The 18,580-nt window shown below is 44.2% G+C and overlaps 1 protein-coding gene across 4 annotated transcripts in view; it reads right to left on the bottom strand.

Annotated features, from left to right (window-relative positions):
* Positions 1-18,580, bottom strand: part of C1PH16orf78 (chromosome 1p C16orf78 homolog) — a 598,571-nt gene that overhangs the window by 136,120 nt on the left and 443,871 nt on the right. The window lies entirely within an intron of this gene.

An 18,580-nucleotide genomic window follows, 5' to 3' on the forward strand; every position in this document is an offset into this window, starting at 1 on the left:
TCCAGCACTATCTGAAATGTCGTCAGGCCTAGTACGATAAAAGCTTGTTTTGTTCCTCTCCCTCCTTTCTCCTCCCCTCTCCCTCACCTTGTGTAATTCTCCGGCTCTACCAGAAATAAACTATCATAGCATATCATTAGAGATGTTGGGCCAGAGTGTCAAGGGTCAGCAGTGGGTGTGGTTTATTTGTACATTCCTAAAGCTTTCAAAATCGGCTGCAGCCTTTTCTAGTATGGTCCTGGATGATGTCTGCTCCTGTAATTTTGCAACTAAACCTCGATCAAGCGTTTGAGACCCATTGAGTGTGGGTAATTGTTACCTTTCTACAACCCCATCAAGCATTGTTCAGGGGGATAGAAGCACAAGCAGAAACTATTTCTCTGGTGCAATATGGTGGAGCTCCTGGCAGTTTTGCCCTGCCCAGGAAGAAACTGAGATCAGTTTCTTTGTATGTTCACTAAAGTAATTGGTCATCCTGTGATAATTCCTTTCAAAAGCTCATAATTTGGCAACAGCTTGTGCTTTGAAATGTTATTTTTTTTAAAAAGTATGTCCTCAATTTCCACCTTAATCTCAAACATAGCAGCTTGGGGGTGAGGGGGCCATGGGGCATAGTGTTTGTTTGGGGGTGAGGGGGCCATGGGGCATAGTGTTTGGTTGGGGGTGAGGGGGCCATGGGGCATAGTGTTTGGTTGGGGGTGAGGGACATGAGGCATAGTGTTTGGTTGGGGGTGAGGGTGCCATGGGGCATAATGTTTGGTTGGATGTGAGGGGGCGATGGGGCATAGTGTTTGGTTGGGGGGCATAGTGTTGCACTCCAAGAGTGAACCCAATAATAAAGCTAAAACAGGCACAGTTAGGAGATGTTCAGCTTTGGCTTTTTGAGGAAACCTGACTCAATTAAGGCCATACTCCTCTTGGGCAACCCAAATAGCAAACTGTAGCAGTCCAAAATAACGGCATGTCCAATCTAGGGGCAATAAAATATATATAAGTTAACTAAACAGGCGAGATACAATAACTAAATAGAAATAAATTATAACAATGGAAAATGTGTAGTACAAAAATGCAAATAAAAATCGTTACCCCTCAAAAACATTCTTTTTCCATGTGTTTAGTACAAATTGGGGGTTTAAAAAGCCTCCTGCCACGCCCCGCCTACCGCACCGCCCACATTTACTTTTCGGCCCACTATAGCCCTCATGTAAGGTACTTTCGGCCCTCTGTCAAAATCAGTTGTGCACCCCTGATCTAGATGGGAGTTTTTATGAAAGATCTAAAAAAGTTATGTGATAAGAAATTATTGGATCTCGGACTTACAAATGAGACCTTAATAGTAAACCCACGGAAAGTAAATGAATTGATAAAAGCATATGACTGGCTAGAGAACAACGTGGTGGTTCTAAATTCGTCTTTATATACACAGTTAATCTCCTTTTAGAAATGGTACGCAGTACCAGAGAAATACTTAATGAAATATCCATCGAGATCCTTTCGTAACTCAACAATGAGATTCTGTTTTAACGTTGTGAATACCTATGAGATACAAAGCATTTGTGCCAAAAAATGAGATGATTTACAAAACTTGCAGACATTGTAATATACCTGATACAAAGGAATCACTATTACATCTATTATTGATTTGTCCAAGACTGATGAAGCAAAGGATTGAATATTTCTCAAAATTTGTTAATGATACATCAAATGTAAATAGAGAAAATATTTGGTACGAGATGCTTCACGGTAACTCAACGATAATGAAAATACGAGTTAATGAATTCTTGAGGATAATATGTGATGTAACATGAATTACTGAAATACGTGAAACGAACTGAAGGATTATATGAGATATGTTATGAATTACTTTTATAAGTACTGTTTAAAATGATGAAATTTTACGTGTTTTAATGTGATGTAAAATGGTCTTTTAATGTTTGGTAATTTTAAGAAAGGTTGTTTGTTTTAACAAAGTGAATTACTATCTTAAGGTGTACACTTTAGTTTTTATAGGATTGTAATGAGTATGATTAGTTTGTTTGTATTGGTTTAAATTGTGCATTTTAAAAATGTTTTGTAAAAAGAATTTCATGAATAATTTTGTAAAGGTTTATAAAAACCAAAACAATAAAGATAATAATAATAATAGCAGAAAAGATAACACTTCTGGTGTTTTGCATAGTAAAGAGACTACATTCTTGTCCTTACAGCAGCGGCAGAATGTGTTCCAATGGCAACAGTGCAAGGACTTTGTTGCTGGCCTTCTTGCCAAAAGCTAAATCTCCATTACGTCTTCCGGGCGGTCCTAATCCTTGTATCTCGGCCCCTCAGAAACCATGCATGTCGGCTGAGTGTCTTGACCTCTGGATGGAGAACCCGACCGTCCTCTCATGAGAGAAGGTCCTCTCCTTGTGGAAGGGGTATTGAAGGGCAGATGGATATATCCAGAAGGTTGGGGTACCAGGTCCTCCTTGCCCAATCCGGGCAATTAGGATCATGGATTCCCCAAACTTTCTCAACATCCTGATCATGTGAGGAATGACAGGGATTGGAGGAAATACATACAGGAGTGGAAGCTCCCAGTCCACTACAAACGTGTCTCCCAGAGCTCCTCTTGGGGGAAATAACCAGCAGCAGTACAATTTGCACTTCCAGTTGACACTGGACACGAACAGATCTACTTAAGGGGTTCCCCAAAGGGTGAAGATCTCTTGAAGGACTCCCAGAGCTACTGGTGGGAGACTGTGCTCTACCTGCTCAAAGCATTTGCTGCCATGTTCTCCTCTCCGGCTAGGTGAACTGCCAATAGGGAGATTCCTTCTTGAAATGCCCAGTACCAGAGCTGCATTGCCTCTCTGCACAGTGGTAGTGACCCTACACCTCCTCTCTTGTTGAGGTAGTACATGGCCACTGTGTTGTCTGTCATCATCAGGACATTCTTTCTCCATACATAGGGCAGAAAGGCCTTCAGAGCAAGTCTGATTGCCCTCAGCTTCAAAAGATTGATGTGTCGTTTGGACTCAAATGGAGACCAAGAACTGCTGATAGTAAGATCATTGGTGTGGGCTCCCCACCCTGTTAGTGAGGCATCTGTCAAAACTGTTACCACCGACCATGGTTGCTAAAAAGGCTCTCCCTTCAGAATATTGTCTTTGCAGGCCCACCACTGGAGATCCTAAGTGACCCTGCTTGCAACCTGAAGTAGGTCTGACATGTTGCCCGAGAACTGACACCATTGTGTCCTGAGAGCCCATTGAAGGGATCTCATTCTCTGGTGAGCCTCTGGCACCAGAATAATGCAGGTTGCCATGAGGCCGAGTAACCTCAAAAAATCAAAGGCCGGGAGACGCTGGACACTCTGAAACTTGGAGACCACCTGCAGAATGTCTTGAGCCCTCACCTTGGGTGGCGAGCTCTTTCCCAAGGATGTATCCAGTACAGCCACTATAAAGTGGAGTTTTTGAGTTGGTGTCATGTGGGACTTATTGTAATTGAGGGAGAAGCCCAGTCTATTGAGCAAGTGGCAGGTCACGCTGAGATGATCTCGTGCTTGTTCGGGAGAACGCGCCCTGATCAGCCAATCATCCAGATCGGGGTAGACGTGAACCCCCCCTCTCCTGAGACTTGCTGCCACCACCGCCATCAGCTTGGTGAAACCCTTGGGTGAAGGTCAGCCCGAAAGGCTGAACTCAAAGCTGATAATGAGAACCGCCAATGGCGAAACTTAGGTACTTTCTGTGGTTGAGATGGATTGGCACATGAAAGTAAGCATCCTGAAAATCCGATGACATCATCCAATCCTGGAGTTGGAGGACCTGAAGAATCTGAGAAAGTGTGACCATCTTGAATTTGTCCTTCCTAAGGAACTTGTTCAAGTATCTCAAGTCCAAGATGGGTCTCAGTACTCCATCCTTCTTGGGTATTAGGAAATATGGAGAGTACCATCCTTTGTTCCTTTCCGCTACAGGTACTGGTTCTATAGCACCTTTCTATAGCAGGGTCAAAATGTTCCTGCACAAGGAGCGGATCTGGAACCCGCAAAGAGTGGCACCCCGGTGGATGGTTCTGAGGTCTCTGAATGAAGGGAAGGCACTAACCTTGGGCTATGGTTTGCAATGCCCAAACATCTGAAGTAATGTTTCGCCATTCTTTCAGATGTTGAGACAGCCTGTCTCCCACTGCTGTTTTGTGACTCAAGACCTCAGAGAGGACTTGAGGTGGCTGAAGCAGAGGCTGTTCATAAGGATGCCCCTACATGAGCAGGCTTTGCACCTCTCCCTCGTCCACCACAGGGGAATCTTCTTTGGCCTCTTTGATCAACCATTCCTCTCGCTCTTCCAACTGAGTAGTAGCAAAAAGATCTACCCCTCTAAGGCTGTCCACTGGGGCGAAAGGGATTATGCTGCCTAAAAGCGGCACCTAAAGATTTGGCTGCTGCCTTCAAGGTCTGCAACTTCTCAAGTCTCTCATTAGCCTTGTTGCCAAAAAGGTGAGACCCATCAAAAGGCATGTTAAGGAGTCTGGATTGCTCATCCAACGCAAACCCAGATTTCCTCAACCATGCAAATCTGTGTATTACTGTGATTCTTGCCATGGCTCTGCTGATGCGGTCAGCATAATCCAGACCCTACTGAAGAGACTCACATATGGCTTATTTGCCATCTCTAACAATAGACAAGAATCTGTCTCTTTCTTCCCCTTTGGAAATGTGCTGAGCTGCCATGGAAATACAGTCCCATAGAATGAGCTTTGCTAAGTTGGCCGATTTAAGAGCCATGCTCCCTGCAGAAAATACTTTCCTTCCCCATGCATCTACTCTCTTGTCATCCCTATCTGGAGGGATGGTTGGGTAAGCTGCCTGCTTTTAAGTTGGTGTAGCTGCCTGCACCACCAGACTTTCTGGAGTGGGGTGTTTTGAAAAGTAGTTGGAGTCACTACTAGATGGGCAATATTTTCTAGTCAGGTTTTTGTTTACTGCCGGATTAGACTCTGGCATTTTCCAATTTGCCATCACCCTTTTTTGGAGATCAATGTGAAATGATAAAATGTGATCCATTTGCAGACCCTTATCAAGGATGTCTGTCAGATCATCCTGTTCAAAGGGTAGGGTAGGTCTACTCCATACCAAATAATAAACCACCTTAGACATAAACTATCTATATGAAGCAGCTTCAGGTCTACCAAATTCAAGCTCTGGTGACATGTCCACTCCACTGTCTGTTTGTAAGTTGTCATAAAGATCTTTTTTCTGACTCCTCTGAAATAAAACTCTCAGGCCCATTTGGTGTACCATATTGTCGTCCAAATGGTGCATCGTTATCTGATGGCTCATTTTCCTCGTAAATTGAGGTAAGTGATTTGAAATAATCTTTCCTTTGTTAAGGAATATATGTCTTATCTGGAATGGGCATCAAAGGTTTCCGAATTTTAGAACTTGATGCTCAAAGAATCGTTGATACTTCTACTGAAGTCGATTTCTGCTTTGACAGCATCGAAGGTGGCATTTGGTGTGAATGGCGTGGCTGGCGTTGATGGCGCAGCTGGCGTCGATGGTGTAGCTGGTGTCGATGGCACAGCTGGGGTCAAAGGCATAGCTGGTGTCAATGGTGCCGCCGGTGTCGAGTGTGCAGCTGGCATTGAAGGCGCAGCTGGCGTCGATGGTGTCGACGACCTCAATCTCAAACTTATGCTTGCACTTGCGGCTCGAAGAATCCTTCAATGATTTCTCATCACGTCGAGGCCTTGACAGCTCTCAATAAGGATCTGGCCTTCGCCCCGGGCTCGAAGGCATGCAGGATATGTCTCAAGCCCTTTCCTTACCGGCTTTACAAGGCACAGTAGGAGCATGGCTTGCCAAGGGTTTTTGTTTTTCAAATATTTTTAGCATTTCAATCCTAAATGATTCCCATTCGGCAGGAGTGGAGGTCTTTGTGGGACAAGCTATTGCCCTCTCAGGAAAGGTGTCTGACGACGAAGTCGAAGAGGGCGACCTGTGGTGCCTCTTTTTCGACTTCCTCGATGACAATGAGGAGTGGCGTGAGCCACTCCTCGACCTGGATCATTTTACCTTCTCCCTTTGAGGAGAGTCAACCCCCGGCTTGTCTGAAGGAGGTTTCTTCGACGGGGTAGTCGGTGGGGACTTCATGGGGTTTCTACATAATGCCAATATCCCCTTTTGCTCCTTCAAAGCCTTTCTGGTCATTGACTGGCATTTGGAGCAGGCCGAGGTCTTGTGCCCCACACCAAGACATCATAAACATACTCGATGTGGGTCGGTAATCGACATCTTGGTGCCGCAGACCTGACACTTCTTTGGGGTAGAAGGTGTTGAGGAAGAAGACATCACGAATAGAACAATAGAATTGGGCCATCGTTTCTTGAAGCCTAAGCTTACTCTGAAAAACAGAACTGAAGCCAACAGGCTAAGAGATACTTGGCTGTGTGTGAAGCTAGTGAACTATTGGCCATGTGAGTTTATTTGTATGCTTGATTGATTGTCTGAATTGCAAAAAGGGCATAATATGCTATGATTTGCATTCTGCTGCTGAAATGGAATGGATTCACAATTTGGTATGGATACATACATAAATTGTTCATAAGGGATGTGCTCTTGTGAAACATGGTTGCAGGGAAGATTTCATTTATAGGGATGTTTTTGGTTCCTAATACTTGTGATAAGGACATTAGGAATTCTTGTGGATCTTCTTGTGTGTTTATGGTGAATTTTACCATTCCAGCACAGTAGTCCAATTCTCGCCTTATACCTGAGACACTATATGTGCTGTCAGGATCTTTTGTGGCATTTCTATGAAGGATGAGCATTTTGCAAACACAACTGGTCTGAGCTTTTTAAGTAAATGTTGTGAGCAATTGGTGGCAACTGGAAGAGAAGACGGATTGCTACATTTGCATGGGTATTTACTCCAGTTGTGTTGCGGAATTTAAATGGACCAGAGAGTTGTGTATCTCTATCTTTAGATGGGCCTGCAGTTGTTGGTGGGAGATCTGCTAAAGGTTGTGTTTGTATTAGTTTTCTTTTTTAAGTTACAGGGTGCATATCTAGATGGAGCGTCTGCAGTGCATGTAGCCTTTTGCATTCTAGGATGCAAGGAATGTCAGCGTTCACTTTTTTTTCATCAAAGTTAACTAGGAATAGACCGTTGAGTGTATGGAGACAGGGGCAGGATTGATCTATGTCTAATTCTATCTTTGATATCTAAAAGTGTACAGTTCTTCTAAAAATTAATTTATATGTGGTTTTCCTGGACCGGCTGGCTTTTGACTCTGTCTCAAGGGGAATGCTGTGACGAGAGGCGCCATATAATTTGATCCATGCCTTAACCCAATTGTGCTCAAACACAAATACTTGTGTTTGTTATGGATTGGGTCGTGAGACTACTTATCAATTTGAAGTGTCTATGGGCATTAGATAGAGGTGTGTCTTATCCCAGCTCCTTTGTAACATCTACATACGGGAGATAATTGATGATTTATTGAATTAGGCCCAAGACTGCCTGAAACTAGCCTCTTGCAATTATCCATCTCTCTTCTATGCAGATGATGCAGTTTTAATGTCATCCACCCCTCAGGGTCTAGACAAATGGCTATCCATCTTTCTTTCTAAATCCTCTGTATTAAGCCAAAATTGAATTTTGGAAAAACTAAATTGATGGTGTTTATCCCCCACCCCTTTAAACATAAATTGGTGCACTTAAAAGTGGAAGGAGTGTTAATAGAACAAGTGGACCATTTTGACTATCTTGGGGTGAGGTTCCAGGAGTATCCAGGCTGGGCGGCTCAGGTTGATAAGGCAGCAATTAACCTGGAAGAACTAAGTGGTGCCACAAAGTCTATATTTCATAGTCACGGTAGTGAAGCCATGTCCCCAGCCTTGGACGTATATATAAACACGTTTCACCAGCTGTATTATATGGGTCAGAGCTATGGGGCCATGCAAAGATGGGTCAACTAAACATCAGAGAAAATACATTTTTAAAATAACTCTTATTGCTCCCTAAGAGTGCTTGCTCTGCATCTACTCACCTGGAATTGTATGTCATTCCTATAGCAACCCGGGCAATGTTTAACCCAATCTTTTTCTGGATAAGGGTATGTTTCCAACCAGGTCTGCAAAAGTGTAAGGAGGCATTGCTGCACCTTATGTCTTTAAATGGAGATAAAAGCCTCAAGATACTGCTCCACAATTTAGGGATAAGCAAGCTGTGGTGTAACCCTAGGGGCAGCTGTTGCACTGCTCTTATTAAAGCTAAAATCTCTGGCAAGAGTAGAGCTTTGGAACATATCTTTGCTGATGCCGCCAAAAGTAACCTTGGCCACACATATATTGCAAATAACACTGAGCTTGATTTTAAGCAGTATTTAGATTAAATTAGTCCTGCCTTTGAGAGATCCTTCTATATGCGCTTGAGATTGGGCATCTTTGCAATAGCTGCACTGACACATGTGTGGGGCATTACAGCATCTGATAGTTGTCCAATGTGTGGGAATGCTAGAGAAACACGTTGACACTTCTTCCTGCTATGCGAAGATTCTCAGAGACGGAGACGATTGTATCTAAAACCAATTTTAAGAGAAGCTGGAACTCGCACTTTAAACGCTGCACTGCTGTTTTTAATTCATTCTTTATCTCCCCCAGTGACCTTCGATACAGTCTGCTATAGCTATCGAAGGTGGCTGTTGAGAAATAACTTTTAACTTTAATATGAGAGAAATGACCCACCTTCAGTGTTTAATTTATCAAGGCTGCAAGCTTTGCTTTCCTTGTAATTTGTACTTGTTTAATTATCATCATTGTTTCAAAACATATGGGGCAGCTGTGTTTTGCCCATGAAGCTCATGGATTAGTCTAGTTTTTAGAATGGATTTTGTATCTTTAGTAAGTAGACCGGTTCTGATGCTTTTTAAAATGTTAGCATAGGTGAGATTTGCAGAGTGATGCATGCTTTGAGTTTGTTCTCTGTAGGGAAAGTATTGCCACAGATTTACATTTCCAATGCTGCTGAGTGTGTTACAGCATTGTTTGTGTTTTAATGTTTTGAAAATAGGTTGACCTTTTAATGGTGTTAACTGTAGCAGGTCTAGTATTTTGCTCCAACAGTTATTCGTAGTCGGTTTTTAGGACTTTTTGCATTCGGATAAGAATTAAAGGCAACATGAAGTTGGAAAGCATGCTTACTTCATGTATTAGGGGAACTTTTTTTGTTTTAGAATTTTGTGTACTTAAGTAGGAGATTTTGCTAATAATTTGTAGTATTCTAATTTGTTTTGGTGTTGTGCTGGGAAGAGCAGTGTAAAGTTACACCTCCTATGATGCAAGGAGGTGAACCTGTGGGGGCTGTTCGAACGGCTAAAAGGTTGTTGTTTGTTAAGTCTTGTAGAAATGTCCTGATTATTACACGGACTGTGGTAGCAGTCATGTAGTTTTGGATAAATTGCTGAATTCATAGAAAAACACTTTTTGGTTGGCTTATAATTTTGGTGCCAGTTGACCAATCCTCACTAAACATTGCAAAAAGGGTATATGGCAACTTTGTGTGGTTTGGTTCAGGGGGGCAAGGTTCTAGTGTATAAAATTGTAATTTGTTCGGAGTACATGTAAGTAACGCCAGTTCATTTGACCAGGTTGAGAATGTTGCAATACATGGCATTTGATAGAGTGGTTAAAAAGAGAATAGCCTCATTGAGAAGCTTATATCAGTGTAAGTGCAGGATTGCTATATATTACAGGGCCTGCTGTAGGGGCCCTGTATTACAGGGTCTGCGTTAGTGACCCTGTAGTTATGGTTAAGTTGCTCAATCCATAGGAAGAGCACTTTTTGGGTGGCTTATAACTTTGCCCCGCCCTAGTCAAATCCTCATCAGATTTTGGAAAGAGTGTTTGTGGCCCCCTCGGAACGATTCTCGAAAGTTTGGTGTGGTTTCATACTGGGGTGCAAAGTTATAGGGGGTCCCAAAAGTTGTGGAAATACTCATAGATGCAGCGGAAAAAAGAATTTGCTCATGCCTACAGCCCAAACCGCTGGATGGATTTTCACCAAATCCCAAAAGCATGCTTTTGTACATGTGGTGTAAATCTGTCCATTCGTTTTTTCTTTAAACGGCCAAAAAGTAGGTCAAAAGAAATTAATGATATCTGGATCCGGTCCGTGGAAATCATACACGCCCACTGATTGGATGGTGAAAAGCATGAGGTGTGTCATATTTCTCAAAATGGTCGCAATGTTGGATCCACGGACAGCGGCCGTTTTCCTGCGTGCAGTGACGGAAAGTCTGGAAAACACATTTGGGGTTATTGAAAAACAGTCGAAGGAGGGGCTGGAAAGGGTGGAGGGTGGAATGACGATGATACGGAGCTGTTTTTCAAGGTAAAAAAAGGGTTTGCAGATGCCGCCAAGTCTGCTGGCAATTTTGGTGTCCGCGGATATAATTTCAATTGCAGGGGGTTCAGGGTGAGTTTTGTTATTTGAAGGTCTATGGTAAATACTTGTTATGTGGTTAAATCTATTGTGGTGGTTGTGGCCAGTGGACAGATTCTTGGGGGCAAGGCAGTAGGCCATGCCCCCAAGAATCTGGCCACTGGCCACAACCACCACAATAGTAATGTGTGTATAGTAATTATAGGCTATGCAGTGGGAGTATACAGTATTTGTAATATGGTGGAATGAAATAATTAATGTGTATATGGTATTTATGATTGTAGTCATTGGTCAAAGTGTACAAAAAGAAGCAGTGGAACTATGTTCCCTGCTAGCCTGCACCCACTTCCCCATCACCATGCCCCCTCCCAAACACAATACAAACCCCCAAGCACATGCATCTGCTGTTTGGGAATGTTCTGTGTACGTTTCTTCCTACACTTTCATTTGAAAACAAAACCATTCCGGACGGTTTCTTTTTAAAATAAAAGTATAGGAACAGTAAAACTTAATTAAAAAAAGTAGAGGCACACTGCTCCCAACCACAGGCACTCACTTTGAGCACTGATTGTAGTACAATAGAGGACAGTGCTTCTTGATGTCTCCTCCACATTTCACACAGTCTACAATTGTATCCAAATGAAACATTAGCATCATGCAGTGGGCACTAGACTGGCTGATTTGTTTTCCTCACTAACTACCCTTACCAGCTCTAACTGGGCTGTTTGTACTCCACCACCTATTGTGCACCTGCAGTGTACCCTAGGGTTTTATCCTTTCATTGTGGATCTTTCATATCTATTTCATCCCTCTGGCTCACCTGATGTCCTTCTTTTCTCATTTCCAGTGTTATGTTCATAACAGATAGGTTTCTTTAAACTTCCCTGAATAAATTTGTTGTCCTCGTTTTTATCTCTAATTGTATGACCGCCATCGAGGCATTTTGTGTGGCTAACAATCTTTGTCCTCCCTCCTGGCCTCTACCATTCAACTCCTCCTCCTCGGTGACCTAAATTTACAGTGAAACACTTGTGTATAGGCGCGTTACAAATGCCATATCATATCTTATCATATGAGTTAGACTCTCCTTGCTCCTCCTCTGTACTCTTCCGTGACCTCTGCGACTCCCTCTCCCTGTCCATCCACCCCTCTGGCCCGACTCACTCTGCAGGGCACACACTCGATGTCTTGATCTCCTCTGACCTCCCCCTCTCCATCCCTCTGACCACTCCTCTCTCCTGGAGCGATCACTCCCTCCTCTCATCTCTTCTCTCCCTCTCTTCCCCCAAATCCAAGCCTACCCCAACACTGCCACCTACCTTCTCGGACATCCGGCCCATGAAGCGTGTGTCAGTTGAGGCTTTTGCCGCCACTTTCTCTCCCCCCTCCACCTTTGGCTGTCTCTCATCCCGATACAGCCCTGTCTCTGCTCTACTCTTCTATTTCTGATACGCTTGATGTTCTTGCCCCTGTCATGAGGATCTGTTTGAAGTCCAAAGCCAAGTGCAATTCCTGGTATGACTCTGACCTAGCTACACTTAAACGCAAGTGTAGGGCAGCTGAGAGGAAATGGAGGACTTCCTGTTCATCCTCTGACAAACTGGCCTGTCGCCTGCTACAAAGGCAATACTGACTCTCTGTCCTCACCAAGAAGAGAGTCCACATTCAAGCTTGTGTCTCTGCAGCATTTAACAACTCGGCCGAACTCTTTAAAATCTGCAAGGAGCTGGCCAACCCTGCTGCAGTCTCTACCCCTCCTGTTGCCTCCCACGCTCTTTGCAATGCCCTTGCCTCTCACTTCATTTAAAAAACCGAAGACATCCTGTCCACCCTCTCCACCCACACTCCTCCTCTTCCCTCTCCATCTGTGCTTGCTGACCCTCCTTTAGCCACCCTCCCATCATCCTTCTCGTCCTTTCCTCTTTTCACCCCTGACGAGGTTGCTAGGCAAGTCTGATCTATGAAAGCATCTTCAAAAAAGGTTCATTCCTGTTCCTCTAAAACCATCAAGGACCACATTGACACCCTCGCTCCGGCCCTTGCTGATTTTTGCAACCACTCCTTTGCCTCTGGATCCTTCCCCTCCCCTCTGAAGCACTCCTTTGTGCATCCTCTTCTCAAGAAACCCACAGCTGATCCTTCTTGTCCAGCTAACTATCGCCCAATTTCCATTACTCCCTTTCTTGGCAAACTCCTGGAAAAGTTGGCCATCTCTCAGCTTAACCTTCATTCCAATTCTGTTGGCTGTCTGCATGACCACCAGTCTGGCTTCAGAGCTGCCAGAAGCACAGAATCTGCACTCCTAAACATCTGTGAAGATCTGCTCACCAACCTTGACTCTAACATCCCCTCTGTCCTCATCCTCCTCAATCTCTCTTCTGCCTTCGACACAGTCAACCATACCATCCTGCTCAACCATCTCTGTGAAAACCTGGGTATCACTGATCAGGCTCTGGCCTGGCTGACCTCTTTCCTCTCAGATCGACCCTCCCAGGTCCAACTTGGGTCCTTCCTTTCATCTATCTTCCTCTCTACCTGTGGTGTTCCCCAGGGGTCAAACCTCTCATCCCTGGCTTTTCAACCAATACCTGGCAACTCTTGCCCACTGCATTGCCATTTTCTGCTCAAATTTCCAGTGCTACGCTGATGACACTCAACTCATTTTCAGGCTGCCCTCTGCCACCTCCCCTCCCTCTCTCATCTCCGATTGCCTAACTGCCATTCAAGATTGGTGTGCCGCCAATGATCTTTGTCTGAATGCCAGCAAGACGGAGATCCTCCTCATCGGCACACCTTCACCATCCTTTCGCCTCACTCTCTGGCCGGCCTCCCTTGGCCCTCCTCCTACCCCCACCTGCGAGGCTAAGAACCTCAGGGTCATCTTTGACTCCACCCTTTCCTTCTCCGCCCACATCTCTGAGGTCTCTAAAAAGTCACATTTCCGACTGCACCTCCTCAGAGGTACTCTGCCTTTCCTCTCATTCCCCCAGAAGCTCATGGTATCTCAAGATCTGGTTCTCTTTGGCTTGGACTATTGTAAGAGCCTCTTTCTAAATCTACCTGCCTCTACTCTCTGCCCTCTGCAACTAATCCAGAACAGGACTGCGAGACTTGTCCTTGGCCTCAAGCCCTGGGATCGTATCTCTCCAGCTCTGAAATCTCTTCACTGGCTCCCAGTGGATGCAAGGATTAAATTCTAAACCCTCTGCATTGTCCACAAGGCTTTCTGGGGCCTGGGTCCAAAATACCTTTAGCTAATCCTCCGCAAATACCTCCCCTCTCGAGCTCTTCGCTCCTCTACCTCCAACTCACTCAGGGTCAGTCGTTTTTCTAAGAAACGAGCTGGGGGTAGATCTCTGTCTTCGGCTGGGGCCTCCCTCTGGAACAGCCTCCCTGCCACTCTAAAACTTCAGTAGAACCATCTCTGGTCCCGGAAGCACCTCAAGACCTTCCTCTTTTCTTCTGCCTTCGCCCCCCCCTATCCCCTGCTGATCTGTTCTCTCTTGGCACCATGCACCTGGCCATCCTCTGTCTTTTGGGCCCAGGTACCTGCTCATCCTGTCACCCTCCCGCACTGCCTCCGGGCCACCCCTTGCACTGGGGTCTGTATCTGTACCCATACAGCCCGCCCTTTTTCTTCCTGCACTTATCGGACCTACCCTGTCTGCTGCCTTAAACCTAGCACTTGCAAATTGCTGGCTGCATTACCACTGTTTGTTGCCTTAATTATTTATTTATTGTTATTCATCTGTTTCTCCTCTGCTTCGCACTTTCCACCTCTCCCCCCTTCCATGCACTTTTCCCCTCCCCCCTTCCATGCACTTTTCCCCTCCCCCTCTCCCATGCACTTGTGCGTTCTCAATGTCACTGGGCCTAGTAACATCGCTGTTTTGTTCTCCCCTGTTCCCCTCCCTTGCCTTGTCGTGCTCTGAAACACTTGTGTACGAGTGCGATAGAAATAAAATATCAATCAATCAATCTATCAGTCTCAATGCCAGTAAAATGGAGATACCTTTTACTGTGACACCTTTGCCCTGTTTTTCATCTACTCTCTGGCCGCTGTCTTTGGCACCTCTACTCTCACCATCCTTTGAGTCCAAAAACCTTGGGGTTATCTTTAAGTCCTCTCTCTCCTTTACGCCTTACATTTTGGAGTTTGTAAAGAAAGCCAATGCTTTCAGCTTGACATCCTTACAGGCATTGTACCGTTCCTCACCTACACCGAGAAGGTCAACGTCTGTAGAACCCTGGTCCTGTGTAGGCTGGACTGCTGTAACAGGCTCTTCCTTAACATCCTCCTTTGTTGTCTATGCCCCCCTTGGCTAATCTAGAATATGGCTGCAAGGACTGCATACTGTCCACTGTTGTAACTCCAATACTTTGCTTGTAAAACACTTTCTGAAATAGGGAGTGGGAGGCATGTCTCTGTCTTAAGTCGGTGCTTGTCTTTGGAACAGCCTTTCTGCTACTCTTATACCTGAGCTGGACTTCCTTAAGTTCTGTCAGCTTTTGAAAACTCTACTTTTGTGTTCCTGTTTTACTTAATCCCTTCCCTGCTAACTCATACCACTGCCACTGAGACTGGTGGCCTGGTCCCTCATGAACCTCACAGGTTCCAGGCCCTTTATCTAGTCAACACCAGTACACCCCGCCACTCCCGCTTTTGCTTTCAGCACTACCGTTGCGAGTCTGCCATCTGGCATATGTGTACCACACTCTTGGGACTCCTCTGCCTCAGCAGGTAGCTAGTGGCCTCCCTGTTTGGCATGCCTTGGCACTTTCCTTCTGGGCTCCTATCAGCACTTGCTAATCCCTACTCCTCTTTCCATTTATGCTGTTATTTTACTGCACAATGCATATGTGCATTTATAGCAGCACTGTGTAAATATTTTTGGGATAAGCAAGTGAAATGCATATACAAACGATCTGTAGAACATCTTTAAGTGGAAGTTGGTGTGTAGAAGTTTAATACGTTGATAGGGTTCTATGTAGAGTTTTTTTAACTGATTGGTAGATATATGTGTGACTGTTTTAAAGCAGGCAATGAGGAAGTGCTACAAACATAACAGTATAAAGGGTAGAAGAGCTGTCTTGTGCGATGGTATGCACCTGCAATCCAATTTTTTTTAATAATATATGGCTAGAGCGGGGACTGTGGAGAGTGGGGACAGTCATGAAGGGCCATGGATTATGCTCCTCATTGTATGCTAGAGAAAGGTATTTGGGAAATAAAATTGTTTCGGTGCTTTTTCTTTTTCTCTATTATCCAATTGTCCATTATTTCCATTATTATAGTAGACAATGCTAATGGGAATGTTCGACAATCTTATTGAGTCTAACTACTTTACAGAAAAATGTAAAGTAGATTTCGTCTATAAGCTTATTTTTTTACTTCTATTTTTTACTCTGAAAGGTGGTTCCTAAAGGAACCTTTTCTTTAGGTATTTTTTTATTTCATTTTTTTTTTACAGGAGAGGCCAGGAAGTAAGGGAAGGGGAAGCAAGCACAGCTATGGAGGGGCAGGTGAACAGGGGAAGATATTGGGTGTGCATTACATATAAGGTAGGGGGCAGTGTTTCTCATGCTCCTTGATTACAGCCTTGAAAGCACTGCACAGTGGTGTGTTGCAGTATATACAGAGAACTGCTGTCGATAGATATGGATAAACAGCCTCTTTTTTGGTTTGCAAGGTAGTTAGTGGAAATCTGTGCCCCACAGGAATAGCCTGTGTGGTTGCAGTATTGGTTGAGGAAAAGGAGGTAGAGGAAAACAGCCTACTACTTCCTGGAAAAGCAACAGCCTTTCTGAGAGCACCCTGATGGTTGAATTTGGTGTGGCGGTGCATGGAGATGATCCCATAGAAGTACTGCCCAGGTTGTGCACGACTGAGTACACTCAGTGCACTTCACTTTGATAGCCTTTGGTACACCCCCAACAGTGGTAAAGAACTGCCACACCCATGATTCTCTCTGGGTTCTAGAGGTAAGCATTTCTGCTACCTCATCTTCCTGGTCCTCTTAATTGTTTTCTAATTATTGTGCTTCTTCTGCTTTGTTGGCCCTCCAGCTGACGTTGGTGGCTCCTGGGGAGGAAGGACGTCAATAGTTGATGCCATTTTGTAAGATAAAAATAGCAGATTTGCTAATATTCTTCTAAGCATGTGCTGTGTCCTAGATTGTTAATGGATAAAGAGTAAGAATATGTGTAGGGCCTTTGCAAGGGTACGTTTTCAGTTTCAAACTTCCTAGATCCACTGAAAATGCAGTTTCAAACTGTTCATGAAGCACAGACCTATTCGCGAAGTACGCAGGCGTTCACAAACACGTCATCATGCCGCAGCACACACGTGATCATGTGACACCAGCCATAAAGTCAGCATGACGTCACACGGTTGATGCCCTGGGTGTTAGTCTTAGCAGGGCACAGTGGAGGTGTAAGTTTTGGTTCCTTAGCTTACTATAACTGGTGAATTTCTGTGGTTTTTCGATTTCACTTGTAACCATAACGTCCCTTAACAATGTTTTTTCACTGAATTTCATAGGTTTTTATTAGTGCAATATAACCATAGCGTCCCTTAAACAAAGTTTTTGCACTGAATATATATAGACATATACATATGTGTTCATGTGTATTGTTATATAATTATATAAATATATGTATATTTCAATATATGTATACATAATTGTGTATATATAGAAACACAATAAGAATATAAATAGAATATACTTATATATATTCAGTAAAAAAAAGCATTGTTAAAGGGACATTATGGTTAAGTGGTGCTACTAAAAACCTATGAAATTCAGTAAAAAATACTTTCTTAAAGGGACGTTATGGTTCCAAGTAAAACCGAAAATCCCCTGAAATTCGCCAGTTATGGTAAGCCAAGCAACTATAACTCGTGCCACCACTGTGCACTGCTAAGACTAACACCCAGGACACCAACTTCACTGGCACTGAAGCTGGTGGCCCTCTGCCTCTCTACCTGGGGGTTGCCAATGTTGCAAGATGGTGTAGTGTCTGACATGGCAACCCCAGAGGCAGGTGTGGGTGGGCAACTGGGACCTGGGGCTGGGCTGTGGAGCGATGGTATCCCAGTCGGGAGTCTTCAGTTCCAGCAGGGGTGGTCTGTAGTTGGAAGGGTTACTAGGATCGAGGGTGGGTTTTTTGATTAATGGGATGGCCCAAGCATCTTTTAGATTATCTGGCACAATTCCTGTTTTAAAGGAGGCGTTAATGAGATTAGTAATGAAAGGAGCAAGGTTGTGTGCAGCTGCTTTAATGACAGGTGCTGGGCAGAGGTCACCCTGACAGTCGATTTGAGCTTCCTGATAATGTTTTCTACTTCCCACGTGGACAGAGGTGAGAAGCTAAATGGTTTGTGTGAAGGCTCAGCCGAGGTGATATTACATAAAACACAAACACCCCAAAATCTATAGTCGCGGCACCGAACTACTGATACCTGTGGCTATCTGTAGTCCTGTATAACCGCGGTTATCGGGAAAAAGAATTGTGCAAAAGAAATCCCTCCCTGGCCCCCAAAACGCAAAACAAGTGTTCCCCCAGTCACTACCAGTTACCTACACTGCGACCAAGGACTCCTCACCTCCCCTACCCTCGCCTATTGCCCCCTTGACACACACTGCCTCCCTGATGCAGTTTCATTTGAAATGTCGGCCAATCAAGGCTATATCCACGGCTACAGAAATCTGCAAACTCAGTCCCTGGACCTCCTATAACTCCCAAATTTCACTTGGTGTCCTCCAACAACCTCTCCACCCCTATACTAATCACATTTGCAATTATTTTAACATGAAAATAGCTTTTTAACTACTTTTCTTTTCCTGTTATCTTCGGCTATGACTGCGGTTATCTCTCGCATCGAGAGAAAAACAGGATAGCGGTCATTTCATTTCTTAAAAACCTCAGTTTTGGTAATTCACCCGAGATAAAGCTATCTATTTTTGAGAAATGGGCACCCCCTTCTCCTTCAAATATTAAAAGTATTACTGCACAAAATAACCCCAAACCAAGCATGGATCGCAAGTCAATGCTTTGTGCCCAAGTTGTTTTGGATCTGGTCCAAATCTGGGCTGTCCGCTTTGGCAAAAATTGATTTTGTTTGTCTATAGGAATATGAATGGGAA

Source organism: Ambystoma mexicanum, chromosome 1p, assembly GCF_040938575.1.
Source record: "Ambystoma mexicanum isolate Mex_15411 chromosome 1p, UKY_AmexF1_1, whole genome shotgun sequence".
In the NCBI taxonomy this organism is placed as follows: domain Eukaryota; kingdom Metazoa; phylum Chordata; class Amphibia; order Caudata; family Ambystomatidae; genus Ambystoma; species Ambystoma mexicanum.